Here is a 12,012-nt window from a genome sequence, read left to right as displayed (position 1 = left end):
TCGCATTCCTACAGCCTCCTAGCTATGCGCTGTCCTAGGATTCCCGACACTGTCGCTCTCTCTGCTGCTCCATCTGCATCTGTCTCTACCCAATCAGTCAGTTCCTGCTACTCCACATCGAGGCTCCCGTAGCAAGGTCTCATCCAAGAGGTTGGGTACCTCAAGGATCCTGCCCCTCCTCCTTGGGACGATCAATCCACATCACCCCACCTCCTACCTGGAGGTATAGCTGCATGCGATCCCTCTGCCCACCTGGCTCTAAGTTTCCCCTTACTGGAGGTCTCTGCATGAGTAGATGTCTCTACTCGATCTCCTCTCAACTTCCCTTGTTGTGGCTACTCCACAACCTCCTGAAGCTGCTGCAACAATCGTGGCTCCTCCACAATCGTTTGAGACTCCTTCTGGCTCTGCATGTTGAGAGGTAATATACCCTCCCTCTCAACCACCAAGTCTCCATCAGTTTCCTCGCTGCTCAAGGCTTTGCATGCATCTACATGCAACTGAAAAGGTTCCTGACTTGAACCCCTATCTTTAGGGTTTCTCCAGTTGTCTTGCTGCGCAGGAAAGCCTTTCCCTCGCTGAAAACAACATCATATCCCTTTTCTTCTAACATCACCACAGAGATAAGATTCTTCTTCAATCCTGGAACATGCTTCACTTCCTTCAATACGAAGGGTTTACCAGACTCCCTTTCAAAGGAAATGGTACTGATACCGGTCGCACTGTATCTACCATCATTGCTCATCTCGATGTGCACTCCAAGATCTTTCTCCTCTAGATCAGAAAACAAATCTCGATCTCCTATCATGCGAGAAGACACACCACTGTCCAAGAACTATACCGATCCCATCACACTTGATACCAAGCATGCGATCAATGAAAAATCCAGCTCAAACTGCGAGGCTAAGGCCTCTCCCGCTGCAGATCCAACAGCTTTCTTATTTTTCTTCTTCTGCGGACAATCTGTGGCATCTCCATTCTCAGCTTTGATGTTTCTGAGTTTATCCTTGAGCGCCATTCCACCAGCTCAAAACTCAACCGCTTCTGATCTAAAATTTGTGAGAACAAAGTATTTCTTTTACAGAGATCGACTGTATGGGCATTCACCAGATATCTCGCCTTCCAAAAGAAGGATGAATCCAGAAGCTACCTGGCCCGATTACAGACTCTGCCTGAAGAAATAAAATGTAAACACTTTCTAAATAATAGATCTGATGATCAATCCCACTTTGATATCCTGTAGAACTTTTTCTACAAATCGACCAGCTCTGATACCATGTAGAAATTTTGAATAATAAACACTTATTCACAGAGATTATCCCGATTATACACTATTACGGAATGCATGCATAATACATAACCTCCTCTATGTTGATCATCAATTTAGCAGCATTAAAATCAATGAAACATCAATGGCATGCACACATTAACACAGTATGTAACCCTGGGAAAGCATACAACTGAAAACCCCACACTATTTGTATATTATAATGATTGAGAACATGTAACAATACATAGTATAATACTCCTCACAAGTATCTAGCACTATCTCCACCTGTTACACACAAAACTAGCTCAGATCCAAGCAAGTCATAGGTTCAAATCTCCTCTGCTGCTTTGCCTGCCTCCACTGCACAATCCTGCAAGAGAATCAACGATGAATGGCTGATCCAAACTCCTATTTACCTTGGTTGATCCAAAATCATGTGAGCACAAGCTATAATTGCCTTGGTATTGGCCCACACTGCACAATCCTCATTGGCATTACTCAATCCCATGCATGTGCAAATCTCATGCACAACTGATAGTCACAACTCACCATTTCACTTACCTCTAACACGTGTCTCTGTTGAACTTTCCATGCACTGAGTTAACTGGTGTATCCTTTAGTTTCTTTATGATTTAATAATTAGTGAACTAATTAACAATTTAATTCGCACAACTCATCACTAGTGTATTCTTTAGTTAGACTAAATACAACTAGTTCAACTAAGTCAAACTGAACACAACTCCATCAACTCGACATCCAACTCCATAGAACTCACATGCATGAGTTCTAACTAAATTTCTCCATGCAATAGCTCAACTAACACATAAGAAACCATGTGATTCCTTTTGTCAGTTGCATGTGCCACATCCATAGCTCGAACTGAAGTGCTCCAAGAGAATAAGATAATGTTTAGAGTCCAAATATTACTAAGGGCTAATAATATTTATCTGTTTCTATTTTTAGCCTGGCAGTCTAAAAATAGACTCTGATCACTCCACTATGAACCAAAAATAGAAGTCCATCTATTTTTCCCAACATGACCAATCATCCACAAATAACATACTGCAACTCATAGACCATGATCCATATGTCTAAAAATAGACATAGTCTAAAAATAGACTTTGCGCCAAAAATAGCTTGCAGGCCCACTTAGTGAAGGCGACTCCTTTCCATTAAAATCCATCATCTTGTTGCATTTTCAACATCATTTGACCCCTGAACAATATGGATTCCTTAAGGGTAGGAACATTTTAGAGGCTGTAGCACTCACCCAGGAATGTCTCCACTCTATGCATACAAGAAAAGCCGATGCTGCATTATTGAAAATAGATCTCAAAAAATCATATGACTACATTGACTGGGGTTTCCTTAGGTGTCTCCTTTCTAAAATTGGCCTAAATTACAAATGTTACAATTGGATAACGACCTTTGTCAAAGATGTAAACTATGCGGTTCTTATTAATGGATTCCCTACTTCTTTTTTCTCTGCCGCCAGAGGCTTGAGGCAGGGTTGTTCTCTGTCCCCTCTCCTTTTTATCTTGGTCATGGACTCCTTAAGTCTTCACATAAAAAGGGTTGTTCAAGAAAAGAGATGTAGACCTTTGGCTATCAGCTGGGACATTTCCATTTCTCACAATTTGTTTGTTGATGACATCTTACTATCGACGATGCTTTGTAAAGTCTCATGGACCCGTTTGCATGACATTTTGGGTAAGTTCCAAAAGGCTTCGGGGATGTGTATAAATGATGAAAAACTATATTTCCATCTGGAGGATGTAAATGGAGAACTTATTTCTTACCTGACTCAGTTCTTCAATATAAAAGCTATTCCACTCAATGAGGGTCTGAAATACCTGGGCTATCAACTAAAACTTGTGGGCTGCTCCTTTGCTGATTGGATGTGGATTCATGACCGATTTTTCAGAAGAATTGCTGGATGGGAGTTCAAATGTCTTTCCATCGCTGGGAGAGTGATTTTAACCCAAGCTATTCTGGTCCAATTAATGGTTTATTGGGCCCATCTATTCTACATTCCTGTAATTATAATCAACAAACTAAATAGATATACTGCTAATTTTATCTGGGGTGGGAACAAAGAGAAAAGAAAGTTCCACCTTTCCAAACTCTCAAAGTTGACTTGTCCAAAAAAGATGGGGGGTTGGGGAATCATGGACCTAAATTTGTTTCGCATAGCTCTCCTTTGCAAATCCTTATGGAAAGGAGTTTTAGGAGATAGTCTTTGGAGCAAGGCCATCAAATCAAAGTATATGGACAACAGAGACATATCATTCTGGTATAGGCTAGGGACTATTGGATCCTCTCAGGGATTAGCAATTTGGAGAAGCTTTCGAAAAATCGAGCATTTTTTTCTCCAAAATCTGATATGGAGCTTCCAGTCGGGGAAAAAGATCATTATAGGATTAGATCCCATTGCGGGAGGTGATGAGGAAATATCCTTTTCTTGGCAGTTACTTTGGGCCTTACAGCAAAAAGGGATCTTTTTCTGGGAGAAGGCAATTGTAAGATGGGCGGGACCTATCCCTATCTGGAAATCGGCGTTGGAGCTGGATCTCAATGATGAACTCACTCTACAATGGAATCAGATCACTTGGTCTATGAGGAACAAGGGTATTTTCCGTTCATAGAAGGAGGATAAACTAATTTGGAAGGGGTATGTGGGACGATTGACTGTATATGTAAAGGATATCTATCTTCAGCTCCAACATATGAGCTCCATTCATCAGGATTGCATCTTCCCTACTTCCCTCTGGAAATCAGGTTGCCCCAACAAGATTAGTATTTTTGTATGGCTTGTTTTCCACAATAAGACCCTAACATGGGATAATATCCAAAAAAGGAACTGGAATGTGCCTGCCATATGTCCTATGTTCAAATCAAACGAAGAAAACAACTTACATATTTTCCTAATCTGTCCTCAATCTCAAGGGATATGGAAAAATTTGGCAGTCCATTTCAGTTTCAGCAGGATCTCTTTTCCATCCATCATGGATGCTTTTAAATGTTGGGGTAATATGAAATTAGACTGGAGACCTATTCCACTACTGACCTTATGGGCTATATGGAAATGGAGGAATAAGGCTCTCTTTCACTCCAGCAAGGAAAATTATGTCTTTGTCTATGAATCCATTCTCTCTCAAAACAATGCTTGTCAATTCACCAATAATCTCCAAATATTTGGTGGGAAGATGGCAATCTCCCCAGATCCCTCGGGCGTCCCTCGAGCCTATTTTTATGGGGTGGCCCAAAATGGTTGCTGTGCATGTGGAGTCTATATTATCCCAATGGAGGGTCAGCATATTGACATATTTTGGCACGGAGGTAAAGGATCAAATAACAAAGCAGAGGTAATGGCACTGGTAGGTCTCCTCATTTTTTGTGACTATCTCAACATCCAGGATCTGCAAATATTTGGTGATTCAAAGGTCATAATCGACCATGTAAGGTCTATTCACTCAACCTTTTGGGATGGTTGAGTAGAATAGACTCAATCTGGAATAATCGAAATGACTATTCAATCAACCATATTGATAGAGAAAAAAAAAAGTTGTTGATACTCTATCAAGAAAAGGCCTTGCTTCACAAAACAAATTTTGGAAGATGAGTGTATCAGTGGGGGACAAATTGCACCATATACAGGAATTCATTCTGCCGGGTACTTAACTCACTCACTCCTCTCCTCCAATTTGGTATGTTTCAAGTACCCCATTTTGTTTTTTTCCTATTCTGCTTAACACTTCATATTTTATGATCTTGCTTTCTGTTGATGATCCATATAATGCCTCCATCTTATTCTGATCATTTTAATATTACTCATAATGAATGAATAGTAATCTAGCTTTTTTCGTGCTGAAAAAAAAAAAAAAAAAAAAAAAAAAAAAAGGTTAGAGAGGAGGTCAGTGATATTCGTAGTACCAACCCAAAGAAATTAAAAAAAACACCAATAACAAATTGTTTATAATATCAACGAAAAAAAGGAGGTCAGTGATATTCATAGTGCCAACCAAAAGAAATTAAAAAAAAACACCAATAACAAATTGTTTATAATATCAACGAAAAAAACCTGTCCATAAACTTGTTATTGCTGCATTCACTAACAAGTGGAGTGGTGTCTGTCTTTGCTCAAGTCTCTGTGTCGCAAAAAGACATCTGTTAATTTTGTGTATTTTTTGAGCCAGTAGTTACAGATTAGCAGAAAAAATGAAAAAACAAATTACGAGTAAGAAAATCTTTGCCATATTCATGGAAGGTGTTATGTATGATTTTCAAATTTCAATTAAGCGGGAGTTTCAAATTTCAAATGAGCGGTACCAGTGTTGGGAGAATGATGCAAGGCGAGATGGTCATCTAGCAGGACTAGAGCAAGATGCTCATGGATGCTTTATGTTGATAGTTGTACGCAAGACCATAGCTGCTGGATGTTCCATGTATACATGCCACCTGATGTGCAAAATCTTAATGACTTATGTACGATAGTGAGATGGGATGTAAACGAAAACCATAACAGAATTTATCGAGAAAAAAGAAGAAAACAATATCGGAAAGGGAGGGGCCCAATGAACCACGTCAATAAGTCCAAAGAAACCTGCAATCGAGAAAAGTTCAGCGTTGTATCTGTAGTTGTTGGGCCAACGGATTCGCCTCTGGCCTCCGCGCACGTCGGAACCACATGAGTCCACTCAGGTAGAGCATGGTCCGCCATGATACGAATTTCTCTTCACTTTGTTGTGCTCGGCAAATTTATCCTCTCTAAATCTTTTTCTTGCATGGAAGTTGGGTTCCAGTCTCTCTAGTTTTTATAGGAAGGCCAATCTCTTTATAACAGGCAGGAACGGATAATGCGGAGCCGACCCTCCACTGACATACGAAGGAGATAGCATTTCTGCAGCCGCTCGACCCGCCCGCATATAGCCTAAGTAGCAATTTGTTTATGACGATTTTAATAAAATTTTGTAGTTTTTAATGGAATCAAAATAAATATAAAATAGTTTTCACTGCGGGATTTTTTATTTTTGTTATTTTATATTTATAACATTTTTGTTTTTTTATAAAAAAATTAATTATAATGTTGTCACTCCACTTGTCAATTATACAAACACACTTTGTCATAGCCCAATTATACATTTATCTTTAAACCTGTAATTAACAACCAAATTATTATCTAGTAAGGATTAAAATAAACTTGACTATTAAAGGCATCTCACTGTTTATTTTGAGACTCACCATTCTCTTGCCAAAATAAAAATGTATATTGACTTATAAAAATAAATGTTTAAATAATTAATTATCAAGTTGGTTGAGTTTGCTAAAATTTTAGGGTATATAAAGTTTGAAATGTTTAAAATTTGAAATTATCATAAAGAGACTCACCATTCTCTTACCAAAATAAAAATGTATATTGACTTAATTAAAAATAAATGTTTAAATAATTAATTATCAAGTTGGTTGAGTTTGTTAAAATTTCGGAGTATAAAAAGTTTGAAATGTTTAAATTTGGAATCATCATTAAAAAAACAGTACGAGTGAGTTAATGTTTAAAAAATAATAAAATCAACATATTAATATGTAACATTATCTTTTTAATCGTAATTTTTTATTCTCTTTAATCTATATACTATTTTTTTTGGGTATTTTAAATATTAAACTTTAATTATGCTTAATTAATTTTTCTATATTTTAAATATTAAACTTTAATTATGTTTAATGGTACATGGAATATCCACTTAAAATAATCATAAATAGAATATTTCCTCAAAATATTAAACATTTTAAAATTTTATACATATTCAATTTTAAAAACTCAACATTTTTTTAATTCTTTTTATAATAAGTGATTTTAAATTGGGTAAAGGTTTCAAATCTGTTTAAAAAATAATGGAAATTTTGATAAGCTTTTGATAAAATGTAGCAAAAAATTTTAAAAACTCAACATTTTTTTAATTCTTTTTATAATAAGTGATTTTAAATTGGGTAAAGGTTTCAAATTTGTTTAAAAAATAATGGAAATTTTGACAAACTTTTGATAAAATGTAGCAAAAAATTTGAGAAATCTAGATTAAAACCATCATTTTAAGGTTTCTGATAATACATAATCCATTTCCACAATAAACAACAAAATTCAAGCACCTTGGATTCCAAATTTAACTATGCCATTCAAACAAATTTACCCCCTCAATAAACAAATACCATTATATAATTAACGTAACGAATTCTCCTCAGTTTTACATAAAATTATATTTTAAAATTTTATCACATATATATACTTTACCAAATTTACAAAATAGAAATTAAAAAAAAATATTAATGAATGCCCACATCTATAAATTTGGTCACTATAAACGCTTATGAATCAAAGTCATCATGTCTTCTTTGACTTCTTCTTATTATATAGCTGCAAATCTCACCCCTAGACTTCATATTAATACTTTCGAAGTCCTAGCAGCCAACCTTAATGGTGGAAATTCGCGTGTTTGTTATATTTTGAGTAGAGCCTCAGCATAACACAGGCTCAGATAGCTGTTGGAACGAGCCTGCAAAACCCTTGCTATTCCTGAAAGAGATCCAATTTTTCCAGACATTCGCTTCTCTATTTTGATTCAATTTTTTTTCTCCATTTTGGTAATTTCCGCAGCTTACCCTCTTATTTTCTGCATAATTTTACTGGACGATAATATAAGAAAGGCTACCTTAGTTAGTGCACTACAGGACCGAGCACTGACATGGTACATAAAGTATGCAAGTGATCACCTGACTGCGGGGACAAAAGAGATCCGGACCGAACTAAAAAAAGAATTTAGCCGATCAAAGTCAGAAACACAGTCGATCATAGGGTTCAAAGAGATTTCAATGATGCCTGGTGAAACCCCATGGGATCTGGACCAAAGAGTAAAAAGTACCATCCGTGAAGCAAACATGACCCTATCCGATGTGCAACACTGTGCTTGGTTTTTGCTATCATTGGCACCACTTCTGAGGACGACTTTGTCACAACAAAAGATATCAACCCAGGCTGAAGCATTGGGGAAGTGATGAGGTTGCACGACACTCTATTACAGGACTTGGGGTTGGGAGTTCAGCAAATCCAAGCGCAGATACAAAACTTGTGTTTGGAAATGAAGAAATTGAAACAAGACCAGGCACCGCGCCTAGAAGTCCAGGAGGAAGTATGGTGTATAAAGTGCAGGAGTTAGGGGCATGATAAAGATCATTGCCTGGTCTTTGCGAATTACGTGGCAACAGGGGGACCAACACTGTTGTGACCAGAGGCACAGGCAAGGCCAAGCACGAAGACTCCACTCTGATGCACAATATGTTAGGTGGGAGGAAAGCATAATACAGATAACTGTCATCTACTGCCAAAATTCAACCAAACCTCCCAACAGCTCTTTTGCAACTTTTGCAGATCGGTGGGCCATGAAGAAAGAGATTTTCGTAGCTATCAAATGTTGATGGAACAGTCACCTGCCTATAGAATGCAGACTGAGGCGCGAGGTCAGGATCCAGCCACGGCGATTATGCGCGGTGGGTTCCAGGGACGGGGATGAGGGCGGGGTGTAATGGGGCCAGGAAGGGATCGCGAGTAGCTAATCTGTTACAATTGTGGAGGACCAGGACATTACACGCAGGATTGTACCAACCCAAGCAAATTATCATGCACTTACTGTGAGCAATTCGATCATGAGCTGATAGATTGCCACATACTGATAACATAGATGTGTGAAAAAAGGGCAGCACCACCTACGATGACGCAAAATGTGCAGATGATGAGGTCTGAACCTCGCGACGAAGACCCCAAAGTTAACATGGTACTGAGAAGTGGCGTGACCGTAGGAGAGGATAAAGGGAACCTAACTAAGGAAGACGTAGGGGTTGGTAGGGAGACATATTTGGAAGCTAGGGAGAGCTTCACAGAGGTCTCTACTCTAGGTAGTAGGGATCAGCCTGAGCCAGACAAAGATTCCTCGTTGCTAACTACCTTCTTAGAGACATGCATAAAATTTCTTCGTGATAACAGGACAATTAAAGGTTTACAAGAATTGATAAATAGATGTGCAGGGTGGAGTGAACCTCACATAGTTCGAAAATTGGGAAGACATGCGGTGCGGACTGGGCGTGAAATGCGATTAATGGCGCAGATTGGCAATTATGAGATGGATCAGGTCATTCTAGACCTGGGCTCAGATGTAAATGTACTACCTAAACAGACTTGGGAGCGCATGCGTAAGCCCACACTACAATGGTCTCCTATCCAATTGTGGATGGAAAATCAACAGAAGATCTTGCCCATGGGAAGGTTGCAAGGAATTATGGTAGATATTGATGGCGCAAGTACCCAGATGGACTTTGAAGTTATTGAAATAGTGGATGAAAATAGCCCTTACCCTACATTGCTAGGGATAGACTAGGCCACCGACATGAATGAGGTTATTAATCTCAAGCAGCAGAAGATGATATTTGAGAAAAGTCGCTACGCGTAGTCATTTCGCTAGATCTGACCAAAGGACCGCGCTACATGGAACCTGTGTGCAACGTAGAAAGGTATTATGCATTGGATTATATCTACAAAATTGTTACACACAGGCCAAAAGGGGATAAGACAATGGAGGAAAGGAGAATATTACAGGGCTACACAGAATCTTGCACCGGAAATTTAGATGAAGAAGACGAGCGATGGCGTAACAAGTTGAACGGAGTAACCACGTTACACTGCAATATGATGACCAAATCCCTGTATTGCGTTAGAACTCAGGATCGCAAGCTGCCAATGTATGATGGGTTGAAAATAGTAGATGAATTCCTGACTATGTTCGAAAGCGCGGTACTAGAGCACCAATGGTTTGATGTGTTAAAATGGACATTGCGCGCGACACCTGCACGACGGTGGTGCACCCATGAAGGAACTTTCGAATATTTGCGCAGCTGCAAGCGCATGTTGCAGGTAAGATTTGGGAAGTCGAAACTATGAATAAAGAAGAAATATGATTGACGTGATGATCCATACATGCACCTTACCAGATGGACCAAAGATTACGGCGAGGAGCCTTAACCAAAGTGGGTGCATTTATTTTATCATACCTTGGATGTCATCCCAAGGAACTGGTATACTAAAATAGAGCTTCGACATGGCACAGGCGAGTGGAATATATTCCATGAAGGGTTTCTGTCGACATTCCTCTTTGAAGACCAATGGATGGATACCATGGACCACGTGTTACAGCTGGTGAATGCCGTCATTTTCAAAATGCCACCAGAACTAGAAGAAATTGTGCAGCCAGACTAGTCGTGATAGCTGAGCCAGGCCTTGGAATGTTACAATGTACAAGTAGAACATGATGAGGACCACCCACGAAACATCAGTATTCTAGAATCAGAGGAGAATCGTGAGGTGCGTGGACCCAAAATTGAAGATCCAAACATCACGGCACCGTTGAAAATAAAACAAGTAAATATCGGAATAGAAGAAGAGCTGAAATATGCAACACTTGGGGACTATTAGGATGATGCCACGGTGGAAAAGGTCGTCGAGTTGCTTCGGGAATATCGAGACTTATTCCAGACAAAAATCACGGAGCTAAAAGGGATCGTAAGATATCTGGGAGTGATGAAGATAATGTTGAAGCGAGATGCAAAGCTAGTTAAGCAGCGACCCTATTGATTGAATCCAAAATACAAAGAAAAGGTCCGTGACGAATTGGACAAGATGCTGGCGACAAGAATTATTGAACCAGTCGAGGAGTCCCACTGGGTAAGTCCTATGGTTTTATAGGAGAAGAAACAGAAGGGTGAGATTCGCATTTGCGTGGATCTCAGGAAGCTCAATGATGCCTGTGTTAACGATCCGTTTCTTATGCCCTTTATAGATGAGGTACTAGAAAATGTGGGTGGGCAGGAAGCCTACTCCTTCACGGATGGGTTCTCAGGGTACCACCAGATCAAGACCATGCTAGAGGACAGGAGTAAAACAATGTTCGCCGCTAAATGGGGTTGTTTTCAGTATATGATGATGCCCTTTGGACTGAAGAATGCGTCGGAGATATTCTCACGTATTGTGGTAGCTGCATTCAAGGAATTTATACAAAAGTTCTTGGAGGTCTATCTTGATGACTAGAACATATTCGAACTAGTTAGGAAACATATCGTGAGCTTATGGTTAATGTTGGATATTTTCCGACGACACCAGATTGCACTAAACCTAAAGAATTGTACTTTCCTCATCCCCTTTGGGAACTTGCTTGGCCATGTGGTTTGTAAGCAATTTTTGATGGTGGATCCAACAAAGATCGCTATCATACTCAATCTGCAAGTGCTGTGAAGTTTCAAACCACTATGCGCCACATTGGGACACACGAGATACTATCGGAAGTTCATAAAAAGCTATGCCCAGATTACGGATCTAATGGAACAGTTGTTGAAGAAGGATGCTACTTATTGCTGGAATGAGGAGTGCAAAAAAAGTCTGGAAACACTTAAGGAAAAGATGACATCCGCCCCTATATTGGTCTTTCCAAAATGGGACGTCAAATTTCATGTGCATGTCGACGCATCGGGTATCACATTGGGGGTAGTACTTACTCAACCAAGAGCAGAGGGAATTGATCACCCAATTGCATTCATAATTCACTGGTTGTCAAAAGCTGAGAAGAACTACTCCACTACTGAGTGAGAGGGATTAGAGATGGTATACTTGCTTCAAAAATATTGCCACTATCTGCTCGGAGGCCACT

Source organism: Pinus tabuliformis, chromosome 3_1, assembly GCF_031772625.1.
Source record: "Pinus tabuliformis cultivar Carrire ecotype Pingquan chromosome 3_1, CPIR1, whole genome shotgun sequence".
NCBI lineage: Eukaryota > Viridiplantae > Streptophyta > Pinopsida > Pinales > Pinaceae > Pinus > Pinus tabuliformis.
The sequence above is the reverse complement of the archived record's forward strand: the minus strand, read 5'-3'. Positions refer to the sequence as shown.